The sequence below is a fragment of the Neovison vison genome, chromosome 5, assembly GCF_020171115.1.
Source record: "Neovison vison isolate M4711 chromosome 5, ASM_NN_V1, whole genome shotgun sequence".
NCBI lineage: Eukaryota > Metazoa > Chordata > Mammalia > Carnivora > Mustelidae > Neogale > Neogale vison.
This window is the reverse complement of record NC_058095.1, coordinates 64512252-64527752: the sequence shown is the minus strand read 5'-3', so window position 1 is coordinate 64527752 and position 15501 is coordinate 64512252. Positions and strand designations below refer to the sequence as shown.

Sequence of the window (15501 nt, the reverse complement as noted above, 5' to 3'; positions counted from 1 at the left end):
GCCCCTCCCTTAGGTCCAACAACCACCATTCTGTACTTTGTCTCAATGGATTCTCCTCTTCCAGACATTTCACATCGATGGACTCATACAGCACATGGTTTTTTGTGTATGGCTTCTTTCCTTTACCATGATGTATAAGAGGTTCATCCATGTCGTAGTGGGTGTCAGTGCCTCGTTCCTTTTTATGGCCGAATCATAGTCCATTGTATGGAAGGACCACATTTTGTTTATGCATTCCTTAGCTGCGGGACATGTGGTTTGCTTCTACCTTTTGGCTACTGACAATTATACTGCTGCTATGAATGTTTTTATGTTTGTATTTGTCTGAATGCCTGTTTTAAATTCCTTTGGATTTAGGAATTGCTGGGTCATGTGGTAATTTTATGTTTAAGTTTGATGTTTTTTTAATCTCATGATTCTGCCCTGTGTCAGTATATACAGTGCTGATCTGTTTGCTAATTCCTTTCTAAAAGGGGGTAAAAACCAAGGTCTTGAAAAAATGCTGTATTTTTTAAACATGTTAAATACATTCAAATAAATATTTGCCTCATTACTTTAAAAAATTAAATGAAATTTAAATTAACTGTAGAAAGAACCAAGATGCCCTTCAACGGATGAATGGATAAGGAAGATGTGGTCCATATACACTATGCAGTATTATGCCTCCATCAGAAAGGATGAATACCCAACTTTTGTAGCAACATGGACGGGACTGGAAGAGACTATGCTGAGTGAAATCAGTCAAGCAGAGAGAGTCAATTATCATATGGTTTCACTTATTTGTGGAGCATAACAAATAGCATGGAGGACATGGGGAGTTAGAGAAGAGAAGGCAGTTGGGGGAAATTGGAAGGGGAGGTGAACCCTGAGAGACTATGGACTTTAAAAAACAATCTGAGGGGTTTAAATTGGCGGGTGGGTGGGAGGTTGGGGTACCAGGTGGTGGGTATTACAGAGAGCATGGAGTGCATGGAGCACTGGGTGTGGTGAAAAAATAATGAATACTGTTATGCTGAAAATAAATAAAAAATAAATTTAAAAAATTATCTGCTACTGACTTAATACACTAGTTTCCAATGAGACTAAAGTAAATGCTATAATTAAATCAAAACATTTTAACACATATTTATTGCTTCCTAAGTAAATACTGTATGGTTACATTACCAAAACATCTGTACTTGGGGAATGAACATATACTTGTCCCTACATTTAAGACAAATCAAAATATTTCTACTTACCCACAAATAATATATTACTGTGTTCTACTGTTGCTCACCAGTTCTTTATTATTTGTTGGATTAAAAGTAAAATAGTTCTGAAATATAAAGTATGGAAATATATTACATTATGACAAATTTTCTGTTTCACTCAGGCTAAGCTAAATGTTAAAAATAAATAATATTTATATTATATTAAATAGATGAGTAGGAATATAAAACAGAAAAGACAACAGCATTTTGCAAGTGATAGGAACAGAATTGAAACCCTGAACATTAAAATTAATGGCCTCAAATATGTTCCCTTTCTTATTTAGTCTTATTTATTGTAATTCATCATCTGTAAATTGGAACAAGCAAAAGTAGCACAATATTCACTGATAACATTTAATCTGTGTCCTTTTGAACAAAAACTGCTGCATACACATTTCTAAATTTGACAAAGCCACAAGGTAACTTGGAGTGAATGAAAATACTGGAAAGAGTTTCTGATTCCTGCAAACATGGTGAAGAGCATGGGCTCCGGGCTCCCTTCCCATAAATCAACCCTGGGGTAACTATGCAAGTGAGGAAACCACAAAGTGCAGAAGCTGAACAACAGCTACACCACCACAGAGCTCACTGGGGAGACTGAGGCACGTGTCCTGTGGGGTTATGTATATGGGAGGGGGTGGCTGCGGCCTGAGGTGAAGCGATGCAGGGGGCAGCCCTGGGAGACAACTTCTAGAAACATGACTTACATTCCCTTCCTGCCACCTCCACACCATCACCTACTCCATGCCTGCTCCAGGAATGTGAAGGACCAGTCCTAATATTTGAGAAGTAATTTCAGGACAGCTCATTAGCCTTGGCAGGGGCGGGGGGAATAGGGTGGCCGGGAAGGGGGCAGAACTGTTGGAGGTAAATGCATGGACAAGTCCTCAAAAAGGCTGGAAATCAGCCTCAAATCACTGTGATTTGTGATGCAATTAATCAGTTAATCTCGTTAACTTTGCCAGATGCCAGCAAGAAGCAAAAGTGAGTCTTCCTTGGAGGAAGGTACCATCCTGAGTATCAAATTATTCCTAGACTTCTTAAAGCATGACACTGAGCATCCAATGAAACACAACCAGGCATATGAAAGAGACATTTTCAAATAACTGACAATTGAGAGGGAAGCAATCATCAGCAAGAGACCCCAGGAGATGCAGGCATAACATCAACATACACAGACTTGACAATAACTGTGGTCATGGAGTGCCAGAGAGTAGAGGGCAAGATGGGCAATCTCAGCAGTAACACTATTTTTAAAAAGAATCAAGTGGAAATTCTAGATCTAAAACAAAACAACCAAACAAAAAAAACTGACTTAAAAAACTTCAAAAGATAATTTAACAGAAAATAAAATATAGCCAAAGAAATAATTGGTCAGTACAATGGGAAGATAAATTGTAGGAGAAAATGTCCACACTGAAGGATAAAGACACAAAAGAACAGACAATAAAGACAATAAGAGAGATAGAGCACAAGACAGGTCTAATGTCTGTATAATTGGAGTACCAAAAGGAGAGGAAAGAAAAAAAAGTGATAAAAGTGATGTTAAAAGTAGTGGGAGAGAATTTTGCAAAACTGAAGAAAGATACAATATTCCAAGTTCAAAGAACTCCAGAAGATACGTTTTTTTGTTTTTTAGATTTTCATTTTTATTTATTTATCCTTTTTTTGTGAGTAATCTCTTTGCCAACATGGAGCTTGAACTCACAAGTTAAGATCAAGAATCACATACTACACTGACTGAGCCAGCTAGGCACCAATTTTGGATTTTTTAAAAAATCAACAACATATTCATATACATAGAGACACATCCTTAAAAACTGCTAACAATTAGCAGAAAACCTTAAAAGCGGCCAGAATGGGGCAGGAGGGGAAAGACATACATAATTTTCAGATGGGGGAACAATAAGATTGATAGTTGACTTCTCAACAGAAATGATATTATGTCTGAAGACAATAATATCTTCAACATATGGAAATAACTACCACCCTACAGCCCTAAAGTTAGGGCAAATAGCCTTCAGAAACAAAGATAATTACTAAGAGAAACAAAAGCATATATCCTACAAAGACTTGTGCATGAAAGTTCATGCACCTTTGTTTTCAACAGCCACAAACAGGAAACAGAGCAAATGTCTTTTAACAGGTGAATCAGAAAATTGTGACATATCCATTTGATGACTACTCAGCATTCACATTTTAAAGGACACATAAAGAGGAATAAAGAGAAATAAACTATTTTTGCATTCATAGATGAATCTCAAAAATTAAATCAAATAAAAAAATTAAATTGAATAAAAGAAGTCAGCATCCTCCACAAAAAGAGTCCATTTCTGTAAAATTCCAGGGAATACAAATGGACAGACATTAATAAACAGGAGGGTAGATGCTGGAAGATGGGTGGAGGGGAAGCTTAGGGTTATCCCCCTCACAAAGGGAAGCCACTCAAAGACTTGAAGTAAGAGAGTGGTATGATCTGTCCAGCTCACTTAAGAACTGTTGCTCTGGCTGCTGCAGGATGGCAGGAAAGACTGGAACAAGAGTGAACACAGCTCAGCTGGAAGGATATTGTAGTCATGCAGGGAGCTTTGGTGGCCATGGAAATGGAGAGGGGAGGAAGGATTTCGGGTGCATCTTGGGAGTGCACAGGACTTAAAAGTCATGGGAATGGATGAGAACACCCAGGAAGAAGGTGTCTCCATAAGAGGAGCTCCCACAACTCAACCCTGAGGACAGCCAGCATTTAGAAGGTGTGCAGTCAAAGAGGATAAGGCCACAGAGTAGCTCAGGGAAGGTTGTGAGCACAAGGAAGGTGTCTTCAGCACTCACTGGGAACGGTGCTCGTGCCAATGTAATAGTTCTTGCTTCACTTGGAAATACCAGTGACTGTGATAAGCACAGATTTGGTAGAGCTGTGGGTAGGTGGAAGACAGATCAGAAGAACCAAAATTTTCATCATCAGTAGGATAGATAAATGAGTTATATTATATTCAAAGTAGAAAAGGCTAGATAGGTGTGAAAATAGTGAATTATAGCTCAGTAATCAAAATGGATGAATCTCAGAAACAAGGCAGACAAAATGAATCAATTATGATTCCCGATATGCACCAATCAAAACAAGTAAAACAAAATAGGATAGTGCTGAGGGAGGGGCACCCGGCTGACTCAGCCAGTAGAGCCCATAGCTCCTGATCTCAGGGTCCTGAGTTCCAGCCCCATGCTGGCTGTGGAGCCTACTTTAAAAAAGTGGTGGCGGAAACCTGGGTGTCTCAGTTGGTTAAGCATCTGACTCTTGATTTTGACTCAGGTCAGAATCTCAGACTCCTGAGTTCGAGCTCCACATCAGGCTCTGCACTCAGCCTGGAGTCTGCATGAGAGTCTCTCTCTCCCTCCTTCCGCCCCTCCCTGCTCAAATTCTCTCTTTCTCACTCAGGGAAAAAAAAAAAAAAGGAAAGTACTGAGAGACACTTGCTAGACAAAAGTATACAGGAAAGCATGGGAATGTGTAACACAAAATCTGGGACACTAGTTAACTAGTTAACCCTAGTTAACTTGGAGATGGGATTGTGGAAGGAGGACAAAGGGATTTCTAGGGTTTGGGTTATTTTCTTTCTTCAATGGGCAGTAAACACACATGTACCTTTTGTTTCATGCCTTAAAATGTACACATTTTGGATGTATGCCTCCTTTAGCAATGAAAATATAAAGAGATCAAATATTTTGGGCAAAAAAGTGTAAATGAGACATGATGAAGTCAGAAAGCAGGCACAGACAGCACCTCAGAAACATGTAACTGTGAAGAGGTGCAGAGAGCCAGAGCTGGAGGGAGATGCACCATCAGTGGTGTCCCCCAAAGACAGGGGAATCAAACACATGTGTGTCTGCTCGGAGTATAGCCACAGAGGGAGGGAGAGTGGATCATTGCAGGAGAGGGCCTCGGGTGCCCCAGAGGAGAGGCATCTCGGGCACTGGCCACTCTTACACACAGAGGAGCAAGAGACACTGGTGAGGATGAAGCAGGTTGTAGGCTGAGAGGGAGAACAGGCCAGTGTTTGTATATGATGGCCCCCATTCTCTCAACGCAAAATGAGAGAGGTCATCAGCCAAGAGGAAGAGGAAGGGATGGGGAGGGATGAAGAGAAGGTGTGAGACAGTTCACTCTAATGAAACAGCCAGCCTACTACAAAGCTGGGCTGTGCTGAGAGCTTGCTCACCCTTTGTGACTCAAGCCCAAATCGAAGGGCTTAGTCCAGCGGGGTGGGCAGGAATGTAGAGCAGGTAGAATATGGCAGAATCCTTCCAGTCTTGGGGCCTTGCAGCGCTGTCCACAGCACATTCCTCTGCCGCCAAAATAATGGTTCATCTGTTCTGCCAAACTAGGCAGCCACTGGCCACTGGTGGCTGGGGAGTACTTGAAATGTAGTGAGGCCAAGGAAATGAATCTGCAGTTTTCTTTGTTTGTTTTTGTTTTGTTTTAAAGATTTTATTTATTTAATTGACAGACAGAGATCACATAGTGGTCAGAGAGGCAGGCAGAGAAAGTGGGGAAGCAGGTTCCCTGCTGAGCAGAGAGCCTGATGTGGGGCCCGATCCCAGGACCCTGGAATCATGACCTGAGCCAAAGGCAGCAGCTTAACCCATGGAGCCACCCAGGCGCCCCTGAATCTCTAGTTTTATCTCACTCTAACTGACTTAAATCCAAGTAGCCACTTGTATTCAGCAAAGTTTCATGACACAAAATCCTACACATAGCAGATGTGTTTCTATAGACTAGCAATGAAAATCCACGAAGGGAATGAAGAACACCAATCCACTTATGATAGCATAAAAAGACCTACGAACAAACTTTCAGTGGAGGGTTTGTTTGCTGCAAAGGATACTGCTGAAGGAAACTCAAGAAGATGTAAGAGAATGGAAAGACAGCCTGTGCCCGTGGATTCTTTTGTTTGTTTGTTTACTTGCTTTAAAGATTTTATTTATTTATTTGACAGACAGAGATTACAAGTAGGCAGAGAGGCAGGTGGGAGGTGGGGGGAAGCAGGCTCCCTACTGAGCAGAGAGCCTGATGCAGGGCTCAATCCCAGGACCCTAGGATCATGGCCTGAGCAGAAGCTCAGAGGCTTTAACCCACTGAGCCACACAAGTGCCACTGTGCTCATGGATTGTTAAGAGGACAACTGCCCAAAGCAATCTACAGATTCAATGCAAGCTCTAAAAAGTCCCAGAGTGGTTTCTTCCATCAACAGAAAAACTCACTATGGCCAGCGGCTACTGTATCAGCTCAGCTTATAAAAGCTGTGAGGAAATTTTTTGCGGAGACCTAGAGGGAAGGTGGGGGACAAGAAGGAGAGACGTGGACATGAAGCTGCAGTATGGCATGTACCCAGCTGAGCCCAGTCACCCAGGACCTCTGACTGGGTTCTGGGTCCTGCACCCAGGTGAACACTTTGCACAGTGTCTGGCACATCGTAGGGACCAAGCAGCCGTGTGGTGAGCAAAGGGTGCAACGATGAGTAAGACGATACAGAACGGAAGAGTAGACTCGGTGGTTGTCCTTGGCAAGTCGCTCCAAGCAAACTGAGACTAATAATTTCTGGGTCTCAGGAGCAGTTAAGAGCATGTCTAGAACAGGAAAGGCCACTGGCCCATGACTTCAGACAAATTACCTAGTACTTAACAGTAGCAGTCCATTGTGTTACTAAAGAACTCCTTCCCAGCACGTTTGCATTGACTGTGTCAGATGCTTGCTGTAACAAACTTAGCAGAACCTGGCACATAATATATGCTCAAGAAAATATTGCTCACTATCAAGAAGAGTAAAATGAGATCAAGGATACGGCCATGGTGTTTTTTGTTTTGTTTTGTTTTGTTTTTTACAAGTGCTAGTGTACCATAACTGAATGCCAGCAAAACCAAAAGTAGGTTTGGACCTGGGCTTGGTGTGACTGTAGACTAGCTTTGCAAACTCAAACTGAGCTCACCTGAACACCATACTCTTTGAGGAGATTGCGGGTACATGTTGGCATTTCCATGGCTAAGGTCCGCCTCCAGATGCAAACTTCCTGTGAATGACAGTAGATGGAGCAGAATGAGAAGGTTCCTGAAGACTGTTGATAAACCCGACACCTCTCATGGTAGCCATGTAACTTTGGCTCGGGAACATGGCACCATGAGCTAAACCCCAGAAAGAGAACCCCCAATGAGGGGCCGTGGGATCCAGTCCTTCCCTGAGAGCATCACATCACCACATGAACTGCTCACCAGGACCCACTTGACAGGCCAGCCAGCCCACTGAGGCCGCCTCCACGTGCCCCATATCTGGATTTCAGCATCAGAGATGGTTCCCAGATATTTGGCAACCCAGGTGATGGCTATGGCCCCGATGCCATTGCCTTCTGGGCAGCTGTCAATATTGTGTGCACAGGAATGGTGCAAAACAGGACCAGGGAACACCCAATTGTGGAGGTCTGCCTTGCTCCCCAGAGGGACTCGCTTCAAAAGCTATGGAGGAAACAAATGTGGTCCATCCATACAACAGACTGCAATGCAGCCATACAGAGGAAGGAAGCATAGACCCCTGCTGTATCAGGGGTGGACCCCCCAGAACATCACATGAAGTGGAGAAGTCTGACACAAAGACCACACATTGTTCGAGCTCATTGATTGAAGTTTCCAGAATTAGAAAATCCAAAGGGATGGACTAGCATGTCAGTGGCTGTCAGGGGGAATGGGAGGGATGACTGAGGGCTTTAGGTTTTCCTTGTGGGGTTTTGGAACTAGGGGCACCCAGCAGGCTCAGCTGGTGGAGCATGTGACTCCTGACCTCGGGTTTGTGGGTTCCAGCCCTACGTTGGGCATAGAGATGACTTTAAAACAGCAGTTGGAACCGGATACTAGCGGCGATGGCACAACATTATAAACACGCTCAATGCCACTGAATCGCAGGCTTCACAACGGCCTATTTTACCTTATGTGAATTTTACCTAATTTTAAAAAATAATAAAACTAACTCAGCATTATGCAAACATGCTGTTTGTTCTCTTCATGAAGTCAACTGTCATCCACTATTGAACGCTGATTCTGTGCCAGGCACGAAGGACGGAAATAAGAAAAAAAGATGCCTAGGACAATACCCCAGCTCTCAGGAAAACAAGCGCTCTCCCACCTAAGTGGGAATGAAAATAAGCACAGTCTTTCTAGACAGCAACTTAGCTGCATCTGTCAAAATTTTAAATGCACACACCCTAGGATTCAACAATTGCTCTTCTACAGCTTTCTTCCCAGAAAAAGAATAGCAAAATTAAACAGAGATAAATATAAAAATAATGTTCATCATGCACTGCTTTAATGGCAAAAAAATCTCAAAAATACAAATATCCACGGATGTGGGAACTGTTAAAAAACATTATGACATAACCATATAATGAAAAACTAGGCTACTTGCAAAAAGATTGAGGCAGGGGCACTTGGGTGGCTCAGTTGGTTAAGGGGCTGCCTGCAGCTCAGGTCCTGGGATCAAGTCCTGTATCAGGCTCCCTGCTCAGTGGAGAGCGTGCTTTTTCCTCTCCCTCTGCCTGTCACTCTGAAAACTTATGCTCTCTCTCTCCCTTTTTCTGAAAAATAACTAAAAAAAAAAAAAAAAAAGAATGAGGCCGATGTGGGAAGGTGACCAAAATTTTGTGAAAAAAGCAAGTTGCTGAACAGTGTAGTTAGCTTCATCCTGCATGAGGGAGAGAGAGTGCACACATTTCTGTGCATGGAAGAGTCTAAAGGAACAGATTCTAAACTAAACAAGGGTGACTCTGGAGATGGGTCTGGGTAAGGAAGGACTCAATTTTCCTTCCCTCATTCACTACTATACTATGTCACTGGCAAGACTGTAGAACCCTAAGAAGCAGGAAAAACCTTGTCACATGCAGAATTAAATGAGATACTTAAATATCTAAGTGATCCAGAGGAACACAACAGAAGCAAGGATGTGAGTGATGTGAGTGAGCAGCAGCACGGGGGTCAGGGGAGCAAAGGCCGGTGGTAGGACTCTTGATCCAGGACCACGGGCTGGTGGTTTCCCATTGTTCTTCATTACAGAGCTCTTGTTACAGGAAATACCAGCAGGCCTTGTAGGTCACTCCATGGCCCCAACTGGCTGGGACCAAGTCTGTGTCCCAGCTGAGGACCTGGCTGGTTCTCTGTCACCGGAGAAGGCTTCATCCCCCTGGGAACTAGCCCCCAAAATCATTTGAGAGAAGGCAGTCCTAACATTGCTGTGAATGACACCATGATGTCCTTAGTGGGGAAAAGCATCTTATCCCTGTGGCTTTCCAGAATTAAAACAGAGAGCCAGTGATGTCACCTGGGCCTGTTCTGTAAACATATTGGTGGGAAGAGAATCTGTTTATTTTGCTTAGGAATGGGTGATGTTTAAAAGAATTTAACATATCAGAGCCTCTGATGGATTGAGTTTGTGACTCTAATTTAAAGCCCGTCATTGATTCAGACTTGTAATTTTACACTCAAATCACACTGGTTTATAAACAGTATTAGATTATTTAAGAGAACTTAAGATTTGCCATAGTTGTGTCTAATTTATTAGATTTACATTAATTCTCTAAGTATGGGTAAAGGGTTTATTTTTTAATCAGACTACTAAAGAACTTAGAGATAAAACCAAATATATTCAATTTCTAAGTGCAGTTTAAAAATTTTTAAAAGGAATTAGTAATCAAATCTGTGATTTGGGCCAAACATTAATCAAAACCTCCTTAAAGGCAATTATAAAAATCTGCTAGATTTATAAAAGGAATACGACTTATAAGTTGAATTAAAAAAAACTTAAGGGAAAACTATGGTTCTTAGTTTATAACTTTAATAAAGTGAATATTAATTCTAAAACCAACTGATTTTTTTCTGGGTCCCAAATTCATCATTTACTATGTCATAAAACTTGCATTGACATATTGAATCATTAACCAAAGATTCACTTTACTTTGCAATTAAAAAGAAAAAAAAAATCACTGCCAGAGTCACCCCTAGTCTAGTCGGGGAGACAGCTTTATAGGCAAGAGAAAAATCAAATCGGGGCGCCTGGGTGGCTCAGTCAGTTAAGTCTTCAGCTCGGGTAGTGACCCCAGTGTCCTGAGATTGAGCCCCACATCAGGCTCCCTGCTCAGCAGGGAGTCTCTTTCCGCCTCTCTCTTTCTGCCTTCCTCTCTGCCTACCTGTGCTCTCTACTTTGTCAAATAAGTAAATAAAATCTTAGAAAAAAGCAAAGCAAAGAAAAAAAAAGCAAAGAATAAAGCCTTTTTAGGGAGCCAGCTGCGCCTGGGGAAGGGAGCTACCAGCAACAGTTTCAGAGAAGAGACACATGTGAGGCGCCCACCCTTCCTCCTGTGGACTCTATCACAGGATAGAACAACTTTTCTTCATGTGTAACTCAGATATTCCACTACTTGCAGCTGGAAGCATGTGACAGCCACAGGTGACAGCCAGGCACACAGAAGGGGAATTCCACTTTCTGGGGGACAAGTTCCCATGACTAGGATGCAAAATGCGTTTTTCCCTCTATCTCAGGCTGCATCGGCAAGAGGCAGCCTCTGAAGGGTGTTCAGCAGGGGAGTAACAGAAACAGATTTTGCTTTTGTGAAAAGATCACACTCAAAATGCTGTGGAAAACAACCACACGATGCTGCACGCTGATGTCCATGGATCTGTATTTAGGACAATAGCAAATGTTTTGGAAGGAAACACACCAAATTTACTACCTCCAGGAAGAGGGCAAAGATTGGAGATGGTGGTCAAAGGAGACCTTAGCTTTCAATTAAAAGATTATTAAAAATCAACAGATGAGTAGATAAGCAGAATCAGTATATCCATGTGATAGAATCTTGAAAACAAAGGAAGCACTGACTGATGCCACAGCATGGGAGAACTCTGAAAACATTATGCTGAGAGAAAAACAAGACATAAAAAGCTACATATGATTCACGGACATAAAATGATGACAGGCAAACCTATAGAGAAAGAAAGTTGATGAGGGGCACAGAGGAAGGAGAATGGGGAGCTCACTGTCATAGAGTTTCTGTTTAGGGTGATGAAAATGTTCCGGAAATAGTGCCGATTGTCACACAGCATTGTGAATGTAATTAATGCCACCAAATTAGACATTTAAAAATCATAATTTGGGGCGCCTGGGTGACTTAGTGGGTTAAAGCCTCTGCCTCCAGCAGATAATAAAATCTTTAAATTAAAAAATATATATATTTTTACAATGGGGCACCTGGGTGTCTCAGTTGGTACAGCCTCTGGCTCTTGGTTTCAGTGCAGGTCATGATCTGAGGGTCCTGGGATCAAGCCCCATGTTGGGTTCCGCACTCAGCGAGGAGGCTGCTTGAGGATTCTGCCTCCCTCTCCCTCTGCCCTCCCCCCACTCACACTCTCTTGGTCTTAAATAAATGATAAATCTTTTCTAAAAATATGAAGATGGCCAATGTCATGTTATGTGTATTCTAAATCACCATCCTGGAGGTTGGGTTGCAGAGTGAAGCTGCAGAGGAGGAGGCTGGCCAGGTGGGAGTGGGAGGGCAGGGCCAGCAGAGTGGGCTTTAGAAGGCCTCTGGGAGGTGATGTAACAGGGCTTGGGGACATTTTAGCAGGAGATATCCATGGGACATCCAGGTAGAATGTTCTCCAGCAGCTTCCTCATCCATGAAAAGAGGAATTATGAGGTGGTTAGGGAGATGAAGATGGTGTGGTTACCACCCCAGGTCTGCTCCCTCCTGGCTGGAGAAAAGGACCAACTGTATCCTCCTCACCATCTTGGGCCAGAGGAAGCAGAGTCTGAGAAGGCAGATGAAAACCAAGGGGACGTGGTATCAGAGAAGCCAAGGAAATGACAAGTGTCAAATGCCACTGAGACATCTAGTAAGATGAGGACCAGGATTAAGTAACAGGGCCCTAGGACATCACCAGTCACCGGGGGGACCTGTATCTTAGAACATTCAACCTAACTTTCCAGAATACCCAAGAGCTTTAAACAACTTCTTACTACTCATCCCCAACTGGACTCATCCACCCCTATGTCACCACCCCTACAACTCAACCAGGGCCTTACAATCTTATGAATTAATCTAGCACTGCACTCTGCCTCTAGGACCAGGAATGAAGAAAGAAAACACACATGAACATCTATCATGGGCCATGTACTGTTTGCTACTCGTCTTCATGACAGTCCCGTAAGGTAAATGCAGTGTGTTGAGGGCCTCCTCAGAAGTCAGGTCCACCCAGAGCCTCAGGATGTGAGCATATAATGCTCACAGGGTCCTTGAGACGTATTAGTTCAGATGAGGGTGGATTAGGATGGATCCTAAAACCAAGGACTGCTGAACTGATAGAAGGGCACACACAATGAGACACACAGAGGACAACGCCATGTGAAGACAGCAGCAGAGACTAGAGTGATTAGTCTACCAGCCAAGGAACATCAAGGGCTGCCAGCCACCGCCAGCAGCTGGGAGAGAGGCCTGGAGCAGGTTCCCCCTCAGAGCCCCAGAAGGAAACACTCTTTAGGGCACCCTAATTTCAGACTTCCAGCCTCGTGAACTGTGAGGGAATAACTTTCTGTTATTTTAAGCCCCTCAGCATGTGGTAATTTTTTTAAAGATATTAATTATTTATTTGATGGACAGAGATCACACAAGTAAGCAGAGAAGCAGGCAGAGAGAGAGAGAGAGAGAGAAAAGCAGGATTCCTGCTGAGCAGAAAGACAGATGCAGGGCTAGATCTCAGGACTCTGGGGTCAGGACCTGAACCAAAGGCAGAGGCTTTAACCTGCTCAGCCCTTCAGGCACGTCAGGGTGTGGTAATTTCTTAGAGCAGCCCAAGGAAACTAAAACAGTGGGTATGATTAGCCTCTTTTTTTTTTTTTTTTTTTTTTGTAGATGGGGAAAATGACTTCACTTCTCTGGGCCTCCAAGCTGGGTTAGAGTTAACCTCCCTCATCTACTCTGGGACATCGCCAAACCAACCTTCTTGGCCTAAAGGGCCAAGAATTGTAATGGGGGAAATTCATGAAGGTAATGTCACCCCAGGCTGCTTCACCCTCACCCGGCATCCCACCGCTGGCTTCTGCATGCCCAGACCAGCATTTCTCATTTGTTGCAGATATGCTACACAGAGCAGGGAAAAAGAGGCTTGCACCACACCTACCCTGTGAAGGAGTCCCATGTGATTATCAGGCAGTCGGGCCCTTTGTCGGCAGTGGCAATCCACCGTCTGTCTTCCCTGATGCAGAGGCAGGAGATCACATTAGCATGGCCCTGCAGAAATGCAGAGAAAATGCTCTGAAACATTCAGGATGGCCAGAGGGGCTGGAGCCCCACAGAGAGAACTAAGCTTCCCTTCCTGGTTCATCAGGCTGAAAATCCCACTCCTATGGCCTTTCCCTGGCATTTCTCCATAATCAGTGGTTTTCCGATTTTCTTTCCCTCAAAACCCCTGAAGGGTAAGCCACACTCTCCACAAGGACAAGGGCTCCCTACAAATCTAGGCATGTGCCCAACTGTGAACCCAGGTGGGGAATAAATGTTGGGGTTCTGCCCCACCTCCAGCCCCCTTGAAGCCCTGCTGGCCTCCTCTCCCTTAAACAGTGTCCATCCAGGTCACTGAGCAGATCTGGAGTAAAAGCCTCTCTGCTGGTCTCCCTGCTTTCATTCCCATCCCCTCACAATCCTTTCCCAGTAACTCAGGAACCTTCTGGAAACAAGATGCTAGTGCTGCCTGCCAGGAAATAGCCCATTTCCTCCCTCCTTCCTCTTCCCTTGCTCATTCCGTGTCAGTCATACCAGCCTTCTTTCTGGACCCCATGGGCAGGCCTGCAAACCTGGAGCTCCCTGGGTCTGGACTGCTCCTCCCCAAACTGCCCATGGTTGGTTCTCCTCAGTCAGTCAGATCTCGGCACAAAGGGCATGTTTGCCAGCACAACCAACTGGAGGGCCATCTCTCACTCCTCATCTCTCTCCTGCAGCAGTCCACATTTCCTTTGGAGTGTTTGTTGTAATTTGTAATTGGGTATTTATGAGACTATAAGCTCCATGTTTTGTTCATGACTACAGGCCCAGAATCTGAAACAAAGAGGTTCTGATAAATAACTATGGAATAAATGAATGAAGGAATGAATGGATGGATGGATGGATAATCAAGGCCACTCCCAGCCACATGACTCTGCAGGAGGCTGGACAGCTGCCTGACATGGTCCCTATTTCTCAGTCCCTCTGCCTGCTGCTCCTTCCTCGCTCTGCAGACACAAACTCCCCCCCTCCCTCCCATCAGCACTGGGCTCAGTGCTGCACATTCAACTAAGCTCCAAGAAGGGCTGCTTGTGGGCTTGTGTGTTTCCAACACCTAGAGAGAAAATTCTGCACCTACATGGCATGGATCCCTGAGTATGGACTAGACTTTTGGGAAGCCCTCTGTGATGTTTTTGACCTAGGCATTGACTTAAGGAGGGTCCTTATTAAAATATATGTCTGGGGACTCTTGGGCAGCTCAGTCAGTTAAGCGTCTGCCTTCAGCTAAGTCTTTGATCTCAGGATCCTGGGATCGAGCCCTAGGTCAGGCTCCCCGCTGAGCAGGGGAGTCTGTTTCTCCCTATTGCTCTCTCTTGCTTGCTCTCTTAAATAAATTAATTAATTAATTAAATACATCTTAAAAAGCACAACAAAAACTTGCATACCTGAAGATGATGCTGAGTATTCTTGAAGACATCGTAGATGAACGCAGTGTCAGCACAGAGGTACGGAAGAACTCGCTGGTTTTCATCTTGAATGTAGTAAACAGGAAGAGAACTGTTCCATCCGAAAGACCAAGTCATGGTCTGGAAGACAAAAGGCAAGACCCTGAGTGTACGGAGCCCAGAACTGTGATGCCAGGCACCCCTGGCGCAGTCTCTGGAGGGGAAGGATTTCACATCATCAGTTCAAAGTGAGGGAAATCCTTTCAAGAACATCCTCAGTGGCATGCTAGGGTGCGGAGGACCCTCGAATCCATGACGCTGAGTGAAAGGGGCCACACACAGTGCAGGGTCAGTCCGACCCATAGATATGGAAAGGAGCCCAGTGGTGCTGGGGGCCTGGGGAAGGTGATTGGGGAGTGATGGCTAGGAGATATGGATTTCTTTTGTGGGGGATGAAAATGTTCTGGAATTAGAGAGTGGTGACAGCTGCACAACCTTGTGAACATGCTAAAAAGCAATGGA

At 44.1% G+C, this 15501-nt stretch overlaps 1 pseudogene; it reads right to left on the bottom strand.

Moving 5' to 3' along the window:
* The window catches only part of LOC122906809, a 36449-nt pseudogene extending 21332 nt beyond the window's left edge, over positions 1-15117 (bottom strand).
* Positions 15118-15501: the final 384 nt, after the last annotated feature.